Genomic DNA, 24,343 nt, shown 5'->3' with positions numbered 1-24,343 from the left:
CTTCTGCTGCTGCTGAACAGGCAGAATTTACATTTGGGAAAGGGGAGGAGATTTTATTGGGGAATGGATCTGCCTTTAAAAAGGAACCATTTAAAAGAAAAACAGTCACATATTTAATAGCAAGTACTGAATAAACTCTTGGCATGAACTAATTTTGTAGAAATTAATTTGGGAAAGAGGAAAGTTATAACTAGGCAAGAAATTATTTCAGAAAAATCAACTGTATAAATTAAATGTAAGTAACAATGAAAGCCACAACACTCTTCTTTAAAAAAAAAAATCCCCAAACGAGAAAAATCCCCAAAGTAAATATAGCATAGCTATTTAATCAAGTTCCACAGGTTTAGAAAAATGGTCTAGAAGTATGTTTTATTTAAACATAATTAAATGTGCTAGGTAAGTGCTCTGAACTTGAAGAGAGGAAATTCAGAAATTTAATAGCTCTGGGTTCAAATCCCAACTCTGATATTTTCCTAGCTGTAATCATGGAAGAGTTATTTAACCTACTTTGAATCTCAGATTCATCTGTAAAAATACTTTGCTGGAGTATTTTTTAAAGTATTAAACATAATCCAGTACACTGCCTGACACACAGTGGGTTTTTAATAAATGGCTTTCTGGATGCCCAGGAAGGGAGAGTGCAATATAAATCTGAACCCTAAATTCATTAATTTACTCAGAGTAAATTAAAATTTTTTTCCTTGAAACTCAAAGGTATGAAAAGTTAGAGGATCTAACCAATGGATAGTAATATACTTAGTTATATAAACCATGAATTGTAACATTGTAGGAAAACACTACTATATTAAGAGACTACTCAGTAGCTCATCTATTTACTCAAATCATTTCAATATTAATATTTTTAGAAGCCTAAGGAAAAGTGTTTGCACAGCCATTTGAACAAAGAAGGCATAAAGAGCTGCCCATCATGGTGGATGGCGTCACCAGAGGAGCTGATTAGCTGCCAAGAAGTGTTTACAAGGTACTGTACCTTAGTGAATTCAGTGTGCTCAAGAAGAAATATGACTGTCAGTGTAACCATCAAAAGTGAGTCACACAAACAAAAACACTGGTATATAAATCCAAACTTTATTAATCTACAACAAGAAATTTAACAGCTTTATTTCCCCCTATAAGGCAAACTATCATCTACTAAACTGCCCAAAGGGACTTAATTGTGATTAGAATACTTAAGGGCACCAGGCACAGACACTCTGATACTTTTACCTATACAACAGGAATAAGCAAGAACTGGGTAAAAGGGATGGGCAGGCCTCCAATAAGGTTTTGGCACTGCCAGTTTTACTCTGTGACTCCCAGCTTTTCTATATGTTACCACTGTATATCACCCTCCTCTGAGGGTTCACATTCTCTCTTTAGATGTTAGTAACCTTTACTGCAATGGAACTTTAAACCTGCTGCCACACTTGACTTCACCTGTCACTATACTATTCTCAAGTAGGAGGAAATTTCACCCATGCACAAGTTGATTTTCTTCACTTCTTTCTCAAAGGTAATATAAACGGCGGTGGGGTGGTCAGAAACCCCTTAAGGAGGTATTGTGTTGAGATTTAAAGAGTAAGAGTTACTTATAATTGTAATGTTAAGAACCTTGAATTTGAACCTGTGGTTGACAAGGCGTTTTAAAAGGTTTTAAGAAGAGGGATAGAGTCGGATATCACTTAAGACAATCAACTGTGAAGAAAAGGGCACGCTTGAAGCAGGGAGATCAGTTAGGAAAGAGCTGAGAACAGTATCTGGCACCTGATCTGGAATAGTGGCAGCAGAAACAGAGAAGATGGGATGAATTGGAGAACAATGAATGGTTTAAAAAAGGTAGAACTCAGGGACTGTTTAGATTATGGAGTAAAAGGAATCAAAGAGATGACTCTCGGAATTATGGTTTGTGAGACTGGGTGAATTGTCACCAGCTTAAAAACAAAAACCAAAAACATGAACACAGAAGGAAGTCTCATAAATCAAGTTATGACTACAACTTCAAATACAGACATTCTACAAACAAGCACATTTTTACTTTCCCAATTTTAAATTATCATAAGTAATGTTAAACCAAAATACATCATATGCCTGCAAAGAAACTATTTCCTTATAGAGATGCAGTAGGTAAGGGCCCCTATTTTATCAGGTCTCTGTAACTGAGAGAGATAATTTTAAAATGCAGGAGAAAATCCTCCAAGCACTACCTGCAATGCATTTTAGAACTGCATAAAAGCATGTAAAATACCAAAGATCATTTGGAGGAAAAGCAGACTTAAAAAAGACAAATAAGGAATAGCACCCCACAGTCACAAAGCCTTAATTAGTTAGATCATTTACCTAGTCATCATGTATTCTGTAAATACAACAGAATGCTACTTAATAATCACAGGTATAATCCTTAAATAAAATCAAACAATGAACCAAATAATAGAATGAACAGGGCGGGCAAATCCCTTCAGTGAAGCCGAAGGTCCTGGTATTACAGAACCTTCACCTGTACATGGGATTTAGCCACCCATGCATGCAGGTACTGCATTGTATTGTAACATGGACACATGGATGGATAGAACATCTGACTGACAGTGATAACATCTGAATAACATAATTTGTTGGAACCAATAAGCTTTTAAAGCATACCATTTCATATCTCTTACGTTTACATCAACTCTGCCCTGTTGCAGAATAATTACCTCAAGTTTAACAATTCTTATCTACTTGCAGAGAAATAGTAACAATTGAAAATTCTAAAAATGTAACATGTATATTTTATTTTAAAAAAAGTGAAACTGTTTTACTTTGTGTAGTCATAACAATTACCATTTGCTAAGTTCTTAGTTACTATGTGTCATGCTCAATATTCATTGAGAACCAAGTATGTTCTAGGTTTTATACAACGAGCTTCAGACAAAGAGGACCTTATAGACTAGTCTACCAGGACCAGATACTGCTAGATCCCTTTGATAATACTAAAAATCCTCACAATATCGCAGCAAGGCAGATGACATAGTACTTATTTCATAGATGAAGAAATTGAAAGGTTAAATTACTTTCCTAACTTCAGTAAGTGAAGAAGCCAGTATGCAACCTGAAATCTAATTCTAAAGCCCGTGAACTTCCCGTGGGCTCTATCTGCCTCTTTCTCTCTTATGGATAACTAGAGGCCTGCTGCAGGAAGATTCCTGAAAAAATAGGGCTTCCTGTGGCCTTCTTCGCCACCCCGCCTGCTTCCCTCCCTTCTCCTCCACCCCGCCTGCTTCCCCCACCGCCCCACTTGCTTCTCCACAGCTTCGCTCCCTTCTGCAGCGCTTGGCTTCCTTCTATGCTGTCTTCAGTCTTCGCTCTGTGCCTGGATATGCAAATTAACCGCCATCTTGGTTGGGTTAATTTGCATACTCGCTCCTGATTGGCTTGTGGGCGTGGCTTGTGGGCAGAGCAGAGGTGCAGTCAATTTGCATGTTTATCTTTTATTAGATAAGATAATTAATGACGAGTGAGTGGGTTCCTGCAAGCAGTAGGTCAACGTAATGTTGGTACATTTGTAGGGGAGAAGAAAAGTCAGAGTCTACATCAATCACATACATAAAGTAGGGAGAGGTATAACCTTTTGAGAGGAAGAAAAGGATAAGCAGCATCTCCCAAGTTACATGTCTCAAGCCTGTTTTAGGCACATGTGATGGAAGGCAGCATCCAATAAACACCTCTTTGCTCCTTGGAGGGGGAATCATGTAACGATGGGCAATCCCGGCAGCTTCAGCTATCATACAATTTAATCACTGTTAATTACCTCTGGTTTTAGAATGTTTATGTGAAGATTTTCTTGCTTACTATAAATTGAGAACTGGTATTGTTACCTTTTAGAAATCAATAAGATATGTATGGTAGAAAACAGGAATTAGGCAAAGAAGACTGTTTTGATTTAATGTAATCCAAATGCAATTTGGAGAATGTGGGAAATATATTCATACTAAGGAACAGATAAGTAGAAATGCTTGAATAGGAGTAGGAAATCCTTCTGCCACAAAGGGTCAATAAGACCCAAAAGAAGAGGAAAAAATGTAGCCATTATAAGTGAAAAGTGAAAAGTAGCTCAATTAAAGTTGGATTCTTTTGTTTGAGTAGAAGCATTGAATTATAGAAGTAACAAATTACAGTAATTATTGAGTCCAAACCCTCAATTTTCAAGATGTAAAAACTAAGAGATTTGTACAATCTCACAGACTCAGTAGCAAAACTGGTCCTAGAAACCTCATCTCTTATGTCCAATATCCTGTTTTGTAGTTTCCCGACTTCCCTGATCATATAACCTGGGTGGGACATTTACTATTTCTACAGATTCTGAGGCCTATCACTAGGAGATTGTGACTACGAAGATCATTATGTGAATTAGGGTATGAACCTCCTAAAATGTTCTTCCTGCCTTGAGACCTGTGAAAGGTAAAATAGAGCCACTTTAAAATGGAGCCAGAGCTGCCATACCAGAGGAGCTGCCTTACATGTTTTATACCTCAAACCTACAGATGATTAAAACAGGGCATAATAAACTTTGGATTGGGCCTAAAGCAACACTGTGTCCCAAAGAAACTTCTTCACCTGCATTTTGTAACTGCAAAAAAGCATGTAAAATACCAAAGATCACTTGGAGAAAAGCAAACTTACGAAAGACAAATAAGGAATAGCATCCCAGTCACAAAGCCTTAATTAGATCATCTACCTAGTCATCATGTATTCCGTAAATACAACAGAATATGGTCAATAATCCTACATAATAAAAGGCTAATATGCAAATCGACCAAATGGCAGAACAACCAGTCGCTATGATGCACACTGACCACCAGGGGGCAGACGCTCAACACAGGAGCCAGGTTCATGGCTGGCAAGCACAGCGGCAGTGGCGGGAGCCTCTCCCACCTCCGTGGCAGCGCTAAGGATGTCCGGAAGCCATCAGTTGGACATCCTCCGAGGGCTCCTGGACTGTGAGAGGGCACGGTCCGGGCTGTCCCCCTCCCAGAGTGCACGAATTTTGTGCACTGCGCCTCTAATATTGTAATAATTATATATGTTGTCAGATGGGTACAAACATATCAGGGCTATCCTATCTAATAAAAGAGTAATATGCAAATTAACCACCACTCCGCGACACACACAAGCCACACTCACAAGCCAATCAGGAGCGAATATGCAAATAAACCCAACCAAGATGGCTACGGCCACAGAGAGCAGGAGGGAGGCTTGGGTTTCCCTGGCAATGGAGGAAGCCAAGCTTTTCTCCTGCCCTTGCTGGTCCAGGCCTCCACTCAATGCTACAAAGTTTCAATGATAGAAGATACATAAATCCAAACAGAAATGGCGGCAGCCACTGAGCTGGAAAGAGCAGGAGGCTAGGGTTGCCCCCGGCGATGGAGGAAGCCAAGCTTTCCGCACACCCTGGCCGGCCCAGGCCTCGCTTAAGGCTACAAAGTTTCAATTATAGAAGATACATAAATCCCAACAGAAATGGCTGCCGCCACGGAGCAAGCAGAAGGCTTGGCTCCACTCCAGGCTACAAAGTTTCAATTGTAGAAGATAAGTAAACCCCAGATACCAGGGCCTCTGCTTGGGTCGCCAGGGGGCATGGCTGGCCTGCAAACCACCACAGGCTCCTCGCCCAGGCCACTGCACACCCCAAGGGAACCCCCACCCTGATCTGGGACACCCTTCAGGGCAAACCAGCTGGCCCCCACCCGTGCACCAGGCCTCTATCCTATCTAATAAAAGAGTAATATGCAGATTGACCATCACTCCAACACACAAGATGGCTGCCCCATGTGGTCAAAGATCCTGCCCCCATGTGGACACAAGATGGCCACCACAAGATGGCCAGCAAGGGAGGACAGTTGGGATGGACCAGGCCTGCAAGGAAAGGCAGTTGGGAGGGAACCAGGCCTGCAGGGGAGAGCAGTTGGGGGGGACCAGGCCTGCAGGAGAGGGCAGTTAGGAGTGACCAGGCCTGCAGGGGAGGGCAGTTAGGGGAAAACAGGCTGGCAGGGAGCAGTTAGGCATCAATCAGGCTGGCAGGGGAGTGGTTAGGGGGTGATCAGGCTGGCAGGCAGAAGTGGTTAGGGGCAATTAGTAAGGCAGGCAGGCAAGCAGTTGGGAGCCAGCAGTCCTGGATTGTGAGAGGGATCCCAGATTGGAGAGGGTGCAGGCTGGGCTGAGGGACCCCCCAACCCCCGGGGACGAATTTCGTGCACCGGGCCTCTAGTTACTTTATAAGTTATATGAATGTCTAATCACTACATTGTACACCTGAAACTAATGTAATATTGTATGGCAACTGTAATTAAAAAATTTTTAATTAAAAAATGATAAAGCAGATGGGATTGAAAATTAAAAACGTTGTTTGGAATTAGCATCACTATGTTAGCATATCTGCATCAATAGAAATATCTTCCTTCTGTTGATACAATTGTTTCCCAACTCTTTCTCAGAAATACTTTTTGCCTTGATTTGGGCTTCTACCTGAATGAATGCTCTCTGAATAGCTATTCTTTGATCTCAAATAAAAGCTTGTTGCCTTCCATTTTGGCCTTTTATTTTTTGGTTAACAGACCCTTTCACAGGTCAATTAGTTTTGTGTCCCCCCCCCAAAAACAAACAAACAAACAAACAAACCCCACCCATTAATATCCCTCACTTGCTTAATTTCATCAACTAATTACAAGTTAAAGCTCAAACTTCTTAGTATGAATTATGGCACCCTTCAGAATCTCGCCACAATCTACTTTACCACATACATGTCTAGACACTTCCTCTTGATTCAGATGTCTTAAGTATACCAACCTTTGAAACAATATTTTTCACTTCCCTATTCCTTTGTAAAGAACTGTTTCCTGTCAATCACTACTTCTTTATCATTCTTCAACTCCCAACTCGAATGTCACCTTTTTTTTTTTTTTTTAATTGATTTTAGAGAGAGGAAGGAAGAGAGAGAAAGCTAGAGAAACATCGATGTGAGAGAGAAACATGGACTGACTGCCTTCTGCACACACTCCAACTGGGGATGGAACCTGCAACCTGGGTATGTGCCCTGACCGGGAATGGAGCCCTCCACAGGACCACGCTCCAACCAGCTGAGCCATCCTGGTCAGGACTCACCTCTGTTTTAAAAGGCTTCTGTCCTCCCAGGTCACTGTCTCCTCGGTATGTCCACACATGTATTCATCCTACAATAGCTTCATTTATCACACTGTATTTCAATTTCACATGTTGCACATGTTTGCCTGTTTACTTGTACTGGGCAGAGACCATTTTTATTTACCACTATATGTCTAATGCCTAAACCAGATTTCCTAGAGAAAATGCTCAATAGATGTTTGTAGAACAAATAAATTGGGTAAATGAGTAACATGGTAACATGGTTGGGATGTCAAAAAAAAAAAAAAAAAAGGCAAACAAAGCAAGTGAAGCGTGGAGAAAGGCAATGTTGAGTTGAATATTATACCAAAGAAACTGGTAAGAAAGCAGAGCAGGCCCCAAATTTCTTCCTTGAAATTCTGCAGGCATCAGAGCTGTGGATTTTAGACCAAATTGTCCCTTGCAACATGGCCCTTCTGTAACTTGTTTTTCTTTTTCTTTGAAGTATACTTTTAGAGATAAAGGTTTATTTCCCATTAAATTCTGACAGCCTTACAGTGGGAGGGGAAGACTTAGGTTTTTCAATTATACTTCGAATCATGCTGGTAAGTTTAAATAAATTTGACTGAAGGTCTGACATTCAAAAGCAAGATAATCAAGTTCCTGAGAGCATATCTTGTAAAACTTTCTCCAGTCCTCCTCCACTCTACATGCTAAATACCCAGAGCCAACTCTCGAAAGTTGCCGATTAGTCGGGAAAATGTTCCTTCCTCATCTGATTCCCAAGGAGATCAAGGTCAGTTCTAAGAGAGAATGATTGGAGCAAAATTACCTACTTCTTTATAGTTTCTACAGTAAAATGAAATTTACAGAGTACACATATTATTATTCTCCATACCTGTTGCCCATCTATTCTTTCTTTCTTTTTTTTTTTTTAAATATATTTTATTGATTTTTTTACAGAGAGGAAGGAAGAGGGATAGATAGTCAGAAACATCGATGAGAGAGAAACATCGATCAGCTGCCTCCTGCACACCTCCTACTGGGGATGTGCCCGCAACCAAGTTACATGCCCTTGACCGGAATCGAACCTGGGACCCTTCAGTCCGCAGGCCGACGCTCTATCCACTGAGCCAAACCGGTTTTGGCTATTCTTTCTTTCATTCACCTACTTATTTATTCATCAAACATGGATAGTCACTATAATATAAGGATTTAAAGAATGCTATGAGCTAAGGGGGGAGGGTTGATGGGGACATCTGTAATAGTGTAAACAATAAAAAAAGGGGGGGGGAGAATACTATGAGAACCCAGAGGACAGAACTAATACTACTGGAAGGTAAATCAATGCATACAGTACTTATCATAAAGCAGGTAATATTTGTGTAAGAATCATTTAACATGGGGTCAGTGGCAAATGAAGTGGATTCTAAGTATTTTTTAAGTGAAAGACATTGTGTGTGTGGATAGGCACATTAACAAAGAAAGGAAAAGTATCTGAACCTAAGGTAAAAAGAAGGAAAGTACAATAGCCAGTATAACAGAACCTTTCCCATTGAAAGAGTGTGATTTGAGAATGATGTGATTTCAAAGAATTCACTTAACCGTACATGTTAGAATCGAACTTAAGAAACCCAGTAGTTTCAAAATGTGCTCCTTGGCATTCTAGAAGTTTCAAGGAGATAATAACAGAAGTGGAGTAGGGAGGAGGAATGGAGGATTGGGAGAGCATAGCAACTTCAATGAAAGTAGCTGTTTTTGTGTTTTACATATTAAGGCTTATCTATATTTTACCTTATGATTTTTTTTAAAAAAAGAGTTAAACATACTGAATTCATCTCCATTTTAGAAACAATTAAAGAGAAACCAAAGCAATGAAGTAACTTGCCAAGAGAACACAATTTAAGGAACAAAGTACGTCATACTATTGATTTTGAACTTCACTGTGCAAATCATGGAGAGCCAGTATTTAAAGCACAGTCTATGTTTGAGCTAGAGACCCAGTTTGGTAGTCACCAGGGATTGGGAATAGCTGTCATCATGTTAAAGAATTACATAATCCAGGAAAAGCATATATAAGAAACAAGAACCTGGTCTTTTAAAGGCAGAGGAAGAGAATTCTGACAAACAGTATAGGAAATGAACTGGATTTGAGTGTTGTGAGACAGGGCATCAGTTATAAAGTAACTAGCATAATCCAAGTGGTGAGAATTTGAATTTGAGCAATAAAAAAATACTGTGTTTTTCGTGTATGACGCCCCCATGTATAAGACGCCTACCCCTTTTCCAACCCAAATTAAGAAATCAATATTTTAAACATTTTGCTGGTTTTCCTCTTAAGGCCTTCTTCTTTTTGGCATCTTAAGGAGTTGTTCTTCCTGTTTTCTCCACTGTCTGTTCATACACTCAGTGGGAGGAAGTCCAAATTGTCTCTCTGCAGCTCTATTTCCATGTTCTTTTGCATAGTTGATTACATTCAGTTTGAATTTTGCAGAGTAAGACAATGGCTTACCAGTACTTATCTTTTCACTAGAGGCCCAGCGCATGAAATTTGTGCATGGGTAGGGTTCCTAGGCCTGGCCTGAGATCAGGGCCGATCTTCCCCCCAGCACCGCTCCCCACTGCCGCCGGTCGCCCTCTATGTGTGGGGCAACTAGTGGGGGGATTGGGGCCCTGCTCACACCTGCCTTGGCCTGGCCCCCTGCGTCCGCTGCCACCCACCCCTGGCTCCCCATTCCCTATTGGGCGATCGGAGCCTGCCGGCCAGGGGGAAGGACCAAGAGATTGGCTGTCAGGCCCTGATTGGGTGATCGGGGCTTGCGGGCTGGGGGCAGCTCCTGCATTGAGCATCTGCCCCCTGGCAGTCAGTGCGTGTCATAGTGACGGGTTGTTCCTCCATCCAGTCAATTTGCATATTATGCTTTTATATATATATAGATTTTTTGACATCTTTGTGAGCTCAGACCGCTCTGGTCCCTATTGCATTTTGCGCACTCTCCACCTCCACCTCCACCTCCAATTACTGCATCAGCTGAGGGCAGTAACAATAAGGCTCATGATTGGAGGAAGCCTGTTTGTCAAGGTATGGGCAGCTACGCACCAAATCGACTCCCTCCTCGGCTGACTTCCATGTATAAGATGCCCCTCGATTTTCAGTCTAACGATTTTAGAAAAAAATAGTGTCTTACACACAGAAAAATACGGTAGGCATTTCAGAGTAGGAATGGATAGGATTTTCTGCCATGTGGTCGAAGTCCACATGAACCCCACATGCAATGGACTGCAGCGGGGAATACAAACTAAACTAGCCGGATGCTGGACTGGACTGTGTTTTAATATGGAGCAAAGACTCTGGGCAGAGGCCTTAATTCTCACCTGCTGAAGATAAGATTGGACTTTTCCCATGGTGGGGTGAAGGAAAATGCAACAATGTAAACCCAGGGGTTTAAGTCCACTGAAATAAAGATCACTCTTCCTCCTGTGAGAGTTTCAGGAAATTCCATTCCTTGCAACATCACAAGAACTCCACTTCCACTGGTAATATGTATTGTTGAGGAGAACACCCCACTGATAACATTACTACTATTATTTCAACTAAAACAGTTAACTTGAAATCACTGAATTGATACAATAGAGCTGTACAGATTACTAATAAAAAGGAGATGTTTTTCTTTAATCAATATTTGAGAAAAGGGTTACTATTATTTCTACCTAGAGGTGTAGGGATCCAAATCCACACAGCATATCAAGACTTAAAAGCTTTGAAGAAGATAACTCTTCTATATAAAGTTAGTTCTTAGGTTCTAGATCTGTAACTTTGCATCTCCAGTTTACAATGTTTAAATATAAATTATAAGTTTGGACTTTTATAAACATTAAATTTAGCTTATAAAGAGGTCATAAAAGAACAGAAATGGTAAACTAACACTGAAATAGTAAGTACCTCAATTATATTGAAGATTTAAATTAAACCAATTTTTAAAAGAATTAGTCAACAACTCTGAACAAGACAATTCACCCACACAAAGGGGGAAAAACACTTAAGAATAGCTTGTGACTCAGCCCCTCACTGCTATAAGGGGAGGGGGGGAGCCAGCTATTTGGCCTATTCTCTACTATCTCCTGTCAGGACCAAATATTAAAGCAAAACTATTTACTTGACTTTAAAGTACAGAGGGAAAAAATTTCATATAGATGCTTCACCTTCAAGTAAAATATCACCTCTTTGAAACAAAGATAACTTTCCAAGTTTTGAAGCCATTCAAAAAAACATGAAGCAAAAAAAATAAACAGATTCAAGTATATAAATACTTTAAACTTGAAAATAAAATTCAAGAGTAAACAATTGGGAATAGTCAATATTTTTAATGTACAGAGAGAGAGGTATTAAAATAGATAATGAAAAACTAAGACCACAAATAAGTAGACACTTTCCCAAAGAGGAAACAAAACTGGCTAATAAATGTTAACATCACTAATAATCAAGAAAATGCAAAGGAAGTTTTGTTTTGTTTCTCCTTATAAATTGATTTTTTAAAATACAAGCCTAGGCTAATACTCAGGGCTGCAAAGAAGAGGAAATGAATGTTGCAGACATTGCTCATGGAAGTGCAAATTAGTACAGCTTTTCAGAAGACAAAGCAAAAATATACAGGATCCTACCAATATTCACATCCTATCTATATATGTAAAAGGGTAATGTGCAAAGTGTCCCCTCGGAAATTCGACAGGGAGTTCGATCGCTCGCTATGACGTGTGCTGACCACTAGGGGGCGGCGTGGAATGAAGGGAGGCCCTGGCCAGCAGCTGGAAGGAAGGCCCTGGCCGGCAGCCGGAAGGCCCTGATCGGCCCTGATCGCCGGCCAGGCCTAGGGGACGCTACCCATGCACAAATTTTGTGCACCAGGGATCTATCATAGGGAAATAACAATAAATATGGGAAATGCCTTATTTATAAAGATATTCACTATGGTTATTGTTATTATAGAAAAAAAATTGGAAATGAGAGTCCAACAATGGGGGAATGAACTGAGCCCATTTATTATGCTGCCACTTAAATCATATTAATGATATGTGAATATATTTCAGTAAGCCTAGGGGGAAATAAGAGATCAACTGAAGGACTTGTATGCATGCATATAAGAGTAACCAACGGATGCAAAACATTAGGGGGTGAGGGCATGTATGGGAGTGGGGTGGGGGGGACAATGGTAAGATATGTACACACATAATACCTTAATAAAAATTTGAGAAAAAAAAAATATTTCAGTAAGCCTATTTTTTTAAAAAACAAGTTCAGCTAGACCATGTAATAACATGGAAACTGGTTATATTTTTTATAATTTAAAATGTATGATATAATGCAAATATGCACTTATCATTATGAAAATAATAACCGCAGCCAACAATCACTGAATACTTACCCAATGCCAAGCCCTACACTCAAGTCTTTACATGTTATCATTGCCTTCATCATTATCAAGGACATCCTAAAAGGGTCAAAGGCCTGGTCCAAGACAAATAACATTTTAAAGGAGCCCTCACTACAAAAATTTTCATAGTGCCCTTGAGAATGTTAAAAAATTGTTTTTGAAATTGAATTTTAATTATTTCAGAAAAGAAAGGAACAGTGCTCCTAAATCGCCCCCTCCCTCCATACATAGTCCACAGCAGACACTTAGCTAACCTAACCAAAAGAGAGGCCTGATTATTATTGTTACATTTATAGAGAATTTATTATGAGAGGGTCACTCTAAACATACATTATCTCTTCACCCCCATAGCAACCCTATGGATAAATTATTATTATGAAATCTTTACCTTTTAAAGAAGAGAAAACTGAGGCTAAGTGAGATTATTATACTCACAAAGCTAATAAAAAGTAAAGCTGGAACTGAAATCCCAATCAGACAGCAAAAGTCTATATGTATAGATGTATGTATATATATCTACACTAATAAAAGAGAAACATGCAAATTGACCATACCTTCGTGATGCCCACCAGCCAATAAGGAGCGAGTATGCAAATTAATCCAACAAAGATGGAAGGTTAATTTGCATACACAGGCGCAGAGCGGCCGGGGACGTTCCACACTGCCCCAGCAGCTCCGGGTCTCTGGGCAGCATGGGAAGGCAGAAAGGCGGCTCTGGGCCAGAGCGAAGGCGGTGCTGGCAGCCAGGGGAAGGAAGGCCCATTCTTGCATGAATCTTCATGCATCGGGCCTCTAATATATACTTATACATATATATGTATATATATGTATGTGTGTGTGTGGTGTGTGTGCGTGTGTGTGTGTGTGTGTGTGTGTGTGTGTATTAACAAACAAAACAAAGACAGGTTGTTAGGAGACACCAAAAAGTTACTTGTCCCCCTGGCCAAGCGCTCAGTGGTTAGAGTGCCCACCCACGAATCGAAGGGTCACAAGGTTCCATTCTGCAGGTTTGATTCCCAGTCAAGGGCACATACCTCAGTTGCAGGTTCCCAAGCCCTGGTAGGGGCGTGTACAGGAGGCAACCAATCAATGTGTCTCTCTCACATCTATGTTTCTCTCTCCCCTTCTCCCCCTCCTCCCTTCTCTACACTCTCTCTAAATATCAATGGAAAAATATCCTTGAGTGAGAATTAAAAGAAAAACACACACACCAAAAAATATGGTTGTCATTGGTTGCTGGACATAGAATGACTATTTCCTCCTACTTTTTTCTCCCACTTTACAAAATTTTTTTCATTCAGTATGTATTATTGCCATAATGAAAAAATTTAAGTTAATGAGAAATAAAGTTAAGTTCAAAGAGAAAAGGGGTTTGAAAAAATACTTATTTTAAATGACAAATAAATCATATTGTTAATATATAAAGTGCTCACCCATTCTTCTTTAAGACTAGCAGGCAGTATACCTCAAAATTAAAAGAAGAATGTCTTTTATCATAGCTAGAAAAACAGAAACATAATGAAGACTGGAGAGAAAAGGAGTTGAGAGGTCTATGTCTTAACAGTCAGGAAAAGATGTGAATGGCACCCCAAGTCTCCAAAGACAAAAGCTTCAGGATTTATTCTCTCCCCTAAGGCCTCCAGTATGCCCACACCATCAATTCACCAAACTTCTCCAGGCATTTTAAAATCTTATCAAGATTATATCAGGGTCCTCCAAACTTCCCCCGTTACATTGGAAAAAGGGGGAAGTCAGATGAGAAATTGAGCTGTTTCAAAGGAAAAGAGATCTAGAAGGAAAATTAAAATATTCTGAACACTAAAAAAGGTATACTGGGGTGAAAGAGGGATTTATTTCATCAGGCTCTTTCCAGAGGCAAGATTAATAATCCTCAAAACCACTCTAAATAACATGCTGTTCTCAGAATGGGAAATTTCCACATCTGTTTTCATTCAGTTTTAGTCTCTGGGTCCCTCCCTTCCTCCTTCCTTCCCAACTGGCCTTCAAAGCCTATTTCCAATGTTACTTCCTCTGTATAAGTGTCTCTATTTTACTATATACTTGGAAGGTTGGTTCTCTTTTTGATATCACCAACATAACATGTGTACCTTTAATTCAAATCCACGAATATTTACCGAGTCATCAGATGTGTAACACCTGTACAAAATGAATTAGAGCGAGGAATACAGAAGAGGACTTAGACCAAAACTTACAACTCCATAAATGCTATAGGTATAAAGGACAGAATGCGGGCACCTACCTTTACCTCAGGCCACTAGAAAGTTGTTAGGTGAGCAATTCCAGAAGAAATGATTCCTAAACTCAGTAATGAAGAACTAAAAAATAGGTATAAACCAGTAGGCTAGGAAGAGAAAAGAGATTTTTAAGAATTGGGAGTAGGAATGAGCAAACCCAGAGGGAAAAGCTGTGTGCGAATTTAAAAGACAATGCCAGAGAACTTTGTCAATGGAGCTAATAATAGCGCCTACTTCATAGGAATGTTGTAAAAATTAAATGAGTTAATAAATATAATGAATTAAAATAGTGCTATACATAGGAGGTACTATAAAAATCTATAAACAAAACTAAGAAACAAACTTGGAAAAAAATTTACACCTATATGGCAAAGAGTTGCTAATTAGTAAACATTTTTTTAAATCCACATTAGAGAGAGAGAAACATCGAAAACATTGATCTGTTGCTTGCCGTGTGCTCTCAGACCAGGGATGGAACCAGAAACCTAGGTATGTGCCCTGACTGGAATCGAGCCTGCAAGCTTTTGGTGTACGGAATGACGATGCAACTAACTGAGCCACCCGACCAGAGCAAGAGATGAACATGCCAATGAAGTGAGAAGAGGGCCTTCCTTCTACCATTCAGGTTTTCAGGACTTACCACCAAGTTAGAGAATGAATGCTACACAGGCACTCCTAGCCTGCATAATTCTGGGCATATTTCATTAATCTTGAAGTTCTCACTCATATTCACCAGGAGTATTTTACACTTGTGAAGTGTTACATAAGTTGTGAAATTTATTAACTTGACCTACTTAATCCTTATATATTATACAATTGTTCTTTGTTTTTCCTACCCCTGAGGATATTTTTTCTATTGATTTTTTTTTTTAGAGAGTAGAAGGGAGAGAAGGAGGGGAAAGAGGGAGGGAGAGAGAGAAACATGGATTGGTTGCCTCCTGCACTTGCCTGGGGCTGGAATTGAACCTGCAACCCAGGTACTTGATCTGGAATTGAACCTGAGTGAGCCACACAGGCCAGGGCTAGGCAGTCATTTTTAAGTGAGAAGGAATAATAGAGTGGTGAGAAGTGTCCAAATGACTATGCCAAAAAGAAATGATAAAGCAACAGTTATCAGTGTCCTCCAAACTGTCGGAGCAAATACTGCTGGGTCCTTATCTATTCAGCATCTGCAATTTGACACTGCCCACTATTCTTTTCTCTTTCTTTTGACATTGCTACCATTCTTGACCAGTCCTGACCATTATTAATCTCATAGTAGTCAAGCACTCTGCCCACTGAAAAGTGGAAATTATTTAAGCACCTGGATTCAAGAGGTTTTGAAGAGATAATCTCAGTTTCTTTTGCAGAACATTTCTTTCTTTATGTTATATTTTTGGTGTCCTCCTCCTACCCCCCCCCCCAAATTAAGGGGATTCAAAGGGCAAATTCTTTGTTGGATAAGATTGGGGGACAGTTCTACTCTATTTTCCAGCCTTCTTATATGGGTTGTTTTGAAGGTAACATTAAAACTTAAGGGCAAAAAACTAATTTATTTTCCAGTCACTAGGTTAAAAAAGACACACACACACACACTAATTTAGTTTGAAGTTTCTCATTAAAGCAAGTTGGAATAATAACAGGTATCATTTCTTAATATACTAAGCAGTATATTAAGAATAAGCACTCCATATTAAATACTACAATAGTAAGACATAAGTAGTTATTATCATGCCCACTTTAGAGATAAGGAAACCAGCTTATAGAATTAAAGTAAGTTTCTCAAAGTTATACAACTATTTGGTGTTGGAGCTGGGAGCTTGAAAGTCTGCATCCTATCTACTATAGCAATGAAAAAAAAATTTATTAAACAGCGTGTCCTTTTCTAAAATAAATATGTAGGAGTGAAGAAGATGATCTAGAAAACATAAAACAGTTGCTTAAATGAAACAAGTTAAATGTCTACCATCTGGTAATACATCCCTCAATGTCTACCATAACCACTGCTGAACAGCTCCACAAGTAAGTAAATCATTCAGTGTCCTGACATACTGTGAAATTATTTTTTAAGTGAATTTCTCAAAGTAATACTACACATTTGCAAATGAAATATGTTGCCCTCTTAGACTTGTAAAAATACACTATTTCCTGATGTATTCACTGTCCTATTTTTGCTCAGTTTCCTCCCTTCCTCCCCCACTTCCTCTCTGCCTTCAGATCCTTCAGACCAGTTCCTCCTTCTCCACAGTACCTACAGGCACACTCTAAATAACAGGATTCTAACATCAGTCACTGTGGTCTGTAGTTATAAGATGGTATAAAGTAAAAAATGAACTCAAGTAAAAAATATAGCATTTCTCCTGCATCTTCATTTGTAGATCTATTCATTTACAGAATTCTAAACATTTTCCTACATCACACTTGGATTCCTACCTTCAACAATAAGCACACTAAAAGAGTCTGCCTTTCTTTTTAGCTTTTCTGCAAAAGTAGTTATCCTACAATTTTTTCCTGAAATAAGATATTAAAAAGATCAGAACACATACGCCAAAAAAGAGAGAGAGAAACCAACAAGCAAATGTACTGTTAGATGGTAATAAATATATCACATTTTTAGTAATGTAATTATTCTGAATAATATTCTGAATAATTCTAAAACTTAATACAAATGCTTTACAAGTAAATACAGTATATAAAAATGATAGTTACTCATCAGTGGACTAACATGTACTTTCATTCATTTACTCAACAAATATTTATTGCATGCCCAAATAACATTTAAAAACAAACACATTTCTGAACGAAGATGAGTATCCCAGATAACCTCACAGGTGCTGCAGTTGGAAGGGTCTGGGTTTGAAACCCTGGCTCTGGTACTCACTGGCTCAGAGACCTAGAGTAGTCAGTTAACCTCCAGGTTAACATTTCACTTATCTATTTGATGGGAGGAAAAATAACTGCTCAGAGTGTTTGTGAGCTTTAAAGGGTTATGTAAAACAGCACAGGGCCTAGCATGTGGTAAGTGATAAGCATGGCATGTATATATTATATTATATATAATAAATATATAAAATATTTATGGCATGGCAAATATCTTTCAATACTGAAAAAAGTCATTAACGGAGATGGCCAATAAATATTCTGCCTTACTAGAAAGATGGAAATTTGTGGAACTCTATTTTAAAGACACATTAAAAAGAAAAATCCTAAGTTACGTAAGGAATTTTCAACTTTTATTTAAAAAAGAGAAAGCCGAAACCGGTTTGGCTCAGTGGTCAGCCTGCGGACTGAAGGGTCCCGGGTTCGATTCCGGTCAAGGGCATGTACCTTGGTTGCGGGCACATCCCCAGTGGGGGGTGTGCAGGAGGCAGCTGATCGATGTTTCTCTCATCAGTCTTTCTAGCTCTCTATCCCTCTCCCTTCCTCTCTGTAAAATATCAATAAAATATATTTTTAAAAAAAGAGAAATAGTAAATATATAGGGTGAAATGCCAAATAATAAAGAAAGAAAAGGCAAATCATTTTCTTGAGAGGCATAAAGGAAATCTTGAAAGCTGCTAGGTTTGAGCGATGGGTGTATGGTGGTTCCTTATACTATTCTATTTTTATGAAAATAAAAAAAATTTCAGACTGTAATTCCAATCCCAGAGCATATCTATCACATTTCTTCACATTCAAGAGAGGTCAGGATGTTTGCCTTGAAATATGTTGAACTAACAATAGCACTTCCCTGCTCAATAATTCAGTACAGGTCAAGTTTTCTCAGACAATTCTACCTTTCATTATAAAGGTGCATTAAAGGCTAAAAAAAAAAAAAAAAAAAAAAGGCAAGCTTTTCAGTTGCTTATTTATATTACATGAAAACAGCGGCACTGCACATTTTTCCATGTCCTTCAAAAACATGAAATTCTGCTTGCTCTTAAATTAAGCTTTTAAAAACAACTTCCACTTTACATACTTTCGAAATTACAAGGGATCTACGGCAATCATATCTCAATAAAGCTGGGGGGGGGGAGGAGAGAAATTACAAAGGAATCGTAGGCACAACAAAAACAAACAAACACACCCAAAACTAAAGGTGTGCACATCAGAGTTGCTACTATCTTTAAAATGTGAATGACATCGTTCTTCATTTACATAAGGGTGATGTTTCTAGATTGCGTTTAGGTTTTGTCACTGATTAACCACATAGGTCACCAGCACAGGGAGAGGCTTAGGAGGCTTCACCCCAGAGCCCATGCCCCCACATTAGGCTGACTAAAGCACGCAGAATTTCGAGTCACACCTCTCCTATTTCTGGGTAAGCAAGTAAACACCAGTAATAACGAAACAGAGCATTTAGCAAAGCCATCGGTTTTTTTTTTTTGGTTAACCTTAGTTCCTATCATAAAGCGGCTGCCTCCTATCAAAAATATTCCGATTTCATAATTAATACAAGTCTCAAAAGGAGGCACAGCAGCCACCGGCAATCGTTTAGCAAGAAAGCCCAGCGTCTTCTGACAGAATGCCAAGCCTCCTGTCGTGTGAGCCTCGGGTTAGCCATTCGTCACGCACATGCAGGCGTCGTTTTAAAAAATAATCATACAAAGCAATAAACTTTACGCCGGCCTCCGAGGCTGCATCTCTCCGTGCTTCCTGTACACCCTGGAAGTCAGCGACGCTCACGCCGAATCGTAACATCTCCCAACTTTGGTTTCCTGCGGGCGCCGGGCATCCGCCCCCGGCCTCTCCGGCTCCTCGGACGCACCGGGATGCGGCTCGCGGATTCCGCACCCGGATTCCCGGGGAGGGAAACCAACTCCGCGAAAACAGAGCGGGTCCCCGAGGAAGCGCGCGGGTGCCCCGAAGGGCTCTCTTCTACCGGGACCCCGAAAGCGACGGACACGCCGTCCCGGCCCTCGGCGGCGCCGCCGCACCTGCCGGGAGAGGCCGCGGCCGGGGTTGGGCGCCGAGAAGGGTCCGCCAGCCCCGGCCCCGTGGCATCCCCCCGGCCGCGCGGCAGGGCAGGAACCTGGGGCAGGAACCGGGTCTGGAGTTTCCGCCCGGCGCCGCCAAGCCCGCCAGGGGCCTAGCTCGGGGGCAGCCCGGCACCCGGGGGCCCGTCCGCGCTGTCCGCGCCCCCGGCGGCGCGCAGCCGCCCCATCCCGGCCGCGGAGCCGCCCGCACCTGCCCGGTCCCGCTGCAGCCGGGCGGCCGCCTCACCCACCTGGCGCCTCTGCGCGCCTCCCGCACGTCGCAGCGCGACCCCGCGACCCCGGCCCCGGCAGCGCGGGCGGGCGGACGCCGGAGACCCCGCTCGCCGCCGAGCGCGAACCTGTTGCGCAGCCTGTCACCGCTGCCCGGCTCGGCGCCGCCTCAGCCCCGCGACAACATGGCGGCCGCGGCCTCCGCAGGAAGCCGGGGGGCGGGGAGGCGGCGCCGGCCGGGCAGCTGACGGCCCTCCCGCTGCGGCCCGGCTCCCCACCCTCGCGGGCCCGGAGTCGGCCGGGGCGGCTCCTCACCTCAGGCCCGGCCCGGCGTCTGGTCCCAGTCCCGCGCTCCCCCGGGAGGCCTCCACGCCCGCACCGTGGCCCGTCAGGAGCTGCGACGGCCTCCTGGCTCCTCCTCCACGAGGTGACATGTTGAGGTTGGGTGGTGCGTTTCCTGCCACCGGACTCCAGGTTTGGGAAGGGCCGGGCATCCTGCGGGGGCCCGGGGAGCCCTCTCACCCACGGGTTTCCTTGCTGCTCCGGGAGCACGGCTCCCGGGAATGGGGGGCGCGGTGGCGAACAAGGCCGCTCCCGCCCTGGCTCGGGGGTCTTACAGGCCTCTGGACCCTCCCCACGGGCCCCAGGAAGACTAACCCCAGTGGCCATCCTCCAGCGTTCCTTACCCGCGTCCACAGCACACACAAAAGGCCAAGGTAGGGGCCTCCCTAACCCCATCCATACCCGAGAGCAACCCCGCCCTCACACTCTCCCTGAGCAGGGGGGACGCCATCATCCCGCCCCAGCTCCAGGGCCTGCCGCAGCCTGACGCTCTCCCCACCCACAGCTGCCGGACAGCTCCTGGCCTCACAACAGACCACCTTTCAACTCCCGTCGCCACCCTAGATGGAGGGTTAGGCTGGACACAGCCCTGTTTTCAGAGAAAGGCTTTCTGATAGTTGGGGTTAGAGGAGGAGTCGCTGGTTCCAATGGGCATAACCCACAGGGGTCCGAGACCCCACATTTCTGTGGGCTTTTACGGGCGGAGCGGGGCTGGTCCGGTGTGCTAAACCCCTGTCCCCGTGGCTTGTGTTGCTAAAGGAGCAGTCTGTGCAGATCGGATGATGCCATGGCTTCTTTTCATTCCTTACCTGGTGGGGCAGGTGAAGGTAGCAAGGCTGTAAGGAGGATGGCTCCATAGCCCAGGCCACCTGCACTGGCCGACCCACTCACGCCAGGAACTGGGCAAACACCCGGGATGGTAAACCGGCTTTGCGCCTCTCAGCTCAGTGTTTGTCCTGGCTCTTCGACTAGGACCTGTCCAAGACCTGACAGACAGGTCCTGAGCGGCAGTGACACACGGAGGCCCGACTCCTTTGCATCAGGCTGGGAGGTGCCTCATCTACCCGGAACCGTCCTTCTGCAAACAAGCCACCCAGCACGGCTAGCGCCCCCGAGCGAGCGAGCGCATGGTCCCATTCCCACAGCAGACGCCCATCAATCAATCCATCAATCAATCCATCAATCAATCGTGGTACTCCCTCTTGGCGCCCATGCTCAGGAGCCGAAGCCTCTGAACCCTTCTCCACATAATGCTGCAGAGAGTTAGTCTGTAAAGTGAAATCTTTTTTTTTTTTTTTTTTTTTTACTCCTGATAGGCAGAGAGCCAGTCTCCATTTCCCACCCATCATTTGATTAATGTCATTTGTGTTTCTGGGTTCTAGACCTGGTGCGATTCACCCAGAGAGTCCTTTTTCCAAAGGAGGTGCCAGAACCTTGGTGGAACAAAAGTGAAGTTTGGAAAAGAATGTTTATAAAGAAATAAAGTTTTTTTATAGCTCCCTAAAATAGACCTAACGCTAACAACCTCTGATGGAAGTTGGTGTCCTGTATACAACTAGGAGCTTACAGTATCCCAAACACTGTACCATCCCAGGGTTTCATTCAGAACTTTAAGGCTCGTTTGTTCATCCTATCCTACTCTTTCAAATATTTATGATTCACACAGGTGATACATCCACCATCCCAGTTCTTTGACTTCCTCTTCTGATAGGGCAAACCTTGGAACTATATCTCTCTTTAGTATCAACGTCTACCACTTCTTATTTATCTCCACACCAACTGGAGATCAGATACCTGGGGAGCCAAGTCCTACAGATATCTAGACAGACCTGTCAAGCCTAAAGAAGATTAGGAATTAGTGAGGGGACTAGGTATGTTACGTTTCTCTTTCCCCATTTCTGCCACAATTGAGGATAGATTCTTAGACCTGTTGCTGGTAACCTACTTCTACCATGGGAGCATTTAATCTCAATTTGCTTTCCTTCCCTGCACTGATCATCCCCCACCCCCAACCATATACTATATCCTATGTTCTGTCATTCTCCCTTAGTTTTCTTCACCCCATTCCTACTTAGTCTGCCTTCAAAACAAACCCACAGTGGTGGGAAGAGGATAAAATAAAGAACAGAAGTAAGTCCAGAGACTCTAAGGAGCCCATAAAAATAAATATCTTACAGAGTTGGAAGGCTGTGAGAACTTGGAGCTCATATGTTGTACCTCTGCTATCACTAAGTCTCCCAAGACAATGCTATAAACAAACAATTTATAAAAAAATTAAGAGGAAAATGGCAATAAAAATAGTCTTTTGGCTTTATTTATTTAAAATATTTACTGATTTCAGAGAGGAAAGGAGAGGGTGAGAGAGAGAGGAACATCAATGAGAAGAGAGAATCATTGATTGGCTGCCTCCTGAACACCCCCTCAGGGGATGGAGCCCACAGCCCTGGCATGTGCCCTGATCCAGAATCGAACTGGTGGCTCTTGGTTCTTGGCTCCATGCTCAACTGCTGAGCTACACCTGCTGGGCTCTTTCAGCATTTTAAAGATTAAAAAAAAAAAAGTTATCTTCTAGCCTCCAAGGTTTCTGTTTAAAGTTGGTGTTGCTCAAATAATTTTCTCCTCTATGTAATATGTTGGTTTCTTATGCTACTTTTAAGATTTATGCTTTATTTTTGGTTTTCAATAATTTGACTGTGATGTATATCAGCATATGATGTATTCTGTTGGGTGTTTATTTCCAATCTTGTATCTCTAAATTTCTTTCATCAAATTAAGCAAAATCTTAGCCATTATTTCTTTTTTTAAAATATTGACTTCAGAGAAAGAGAGGAAGGGGGAGAGAGAGTGAAACATCAATTTGTTGTTCCATTTATTTATGCATTCATTGTTTGATTCTTGTATGTGCCCTGATGGGAGATCAAACCCAGAACTTTGGCGTATCTAACCAATGCTCTAACCAACTAAGCCAGGGCAGCCGTTAATCCTTGTGGTTTTTTCTTTAATCTTTATTGTTGAGATTATTACAGATGTCTCTCTTTACTCTCCTCCACCAGGTTCCCACCCTGCCCCAGGCCTTCGCCACCCTATTGTCTGTGTCCATAGGTAATGCATATATGCTTATAAGATCTTTGTCTAATCTCTTCCTGCCCCTCACCCCCCTTCCCTCTGAGAATCGTCAGTCTGTTCCATTTTCATGCCTCTGATTCTATTTTATTCAACAGTTTATTTTGTTCATTAGATTTCTTATTCATTTATTTTGATTTTTAGATTCAATTGTTGATAGGTATGTATTTGTTGCCATTTTGTTGTTCATATTGTTCATATTTTTTTAAAAAATCTTTTTCTTCTTCTTCCTCTTCTTAAAGAATACCCTTCAACATTTCATATAATACTGGTTTGGTGGTGATGAACTTCTTTCGATTTTTCTTGTCTGTGAAGCTCTTTATCTGACCTTCAATTCTAAATGATAGCTTTGCTGGGTAGAGTAATCTTGATTGTAGGTTCTTACTATTCATCACTTTGAATATTTCTGGCCACTCCCGTCTGGCCTGCATAGTTTCTGTTGAGAAATCAGCTGACAGTCATATGGGTGCTCCCTTGTAGGTAACTAACTGCTTTTCTCTTGCTGCTTTTAAGATTTTCTCTTTGTCTTTAGCCCTTGGCATTTTAATTATGATGTGTCTTAGTGTGGTCCTCTTTGGATTCCTCTTGTTTGGGGTTCTCTGCGCTTCCTGAACTTACAAGTCTATTTCTTTCACCAGGTAGGGGAAGTTTTCTGTCATTATTTCTTCAAATAGGTTTTCAATATCTTACTCTCTCTCTTCTTCTGGCACCCCCATAATTCTGATGTTGGTACGCTTGAAGTTGTCCCAGAAGCTTCTTACACTATCTTCATATTTTTGGATTCTTTTTTCTCTTTGCTCTTCTGGTTGGGTGTTTTTGGGGGTTTTTTTGCTTCCTCATATTTCAAATCGTTGATTCTCAGAATCCTCTACCCTACTGTTGAATTCCTGTATATTATTCTTTATTTCAGTCA

The 24,343-nt window shown here is 41.8% G+C and overlaps 1 protein-coding gene across 12 annotated transcripts in view; it reads right to left on the bottom strand.

Annotated features, from left to right (window-relative positions):
• ITSN2 (intersectin 2) overlaps positions 1-20,792 on the bottom strand; it is a 102,474-nt gene extending 81,682 nt beyond the window's left edge. For 4 of the 12 annotated variants that reach the window (XR_013961422.1, XR_013961423.1, XM_080684297.1 and 1 more), the window contains exon 1: positions 19,986-20,178. The gene's annotated coding sequence lies outside the window, so the exon portion shown is untranslated. Of the gene's footprint in view, positions 1-17,212; positions 17,261-19,364; positions 19,696-19,985 lie in introns of those variants that run through there. The other 8 variants (XM_080684299.1, XM_080684303.1, XM_080684300.1 and 5 more) reach the window with 6 other exon arrangements.
• Positions 20,793-24,343: the final 3,551 nt, after the last annotated feature.

The sequence above is a fragment of the Plecotus auritus genome, assembly GCF_963455305.1.
Source record: "Plecotus auritus genome assembly, chromosome: 8".
Lineage (NCBI taxonomy): Eukaryota > Metazoa > Chordata > Mammalia > Chiroptera > Vespertilionidae > Plecotus > Plecotus auritus.
Note: the sequence above shows the minus strand (reverse complement) of the source record. Positions and strands in the feature narration are given on the sequence as shown.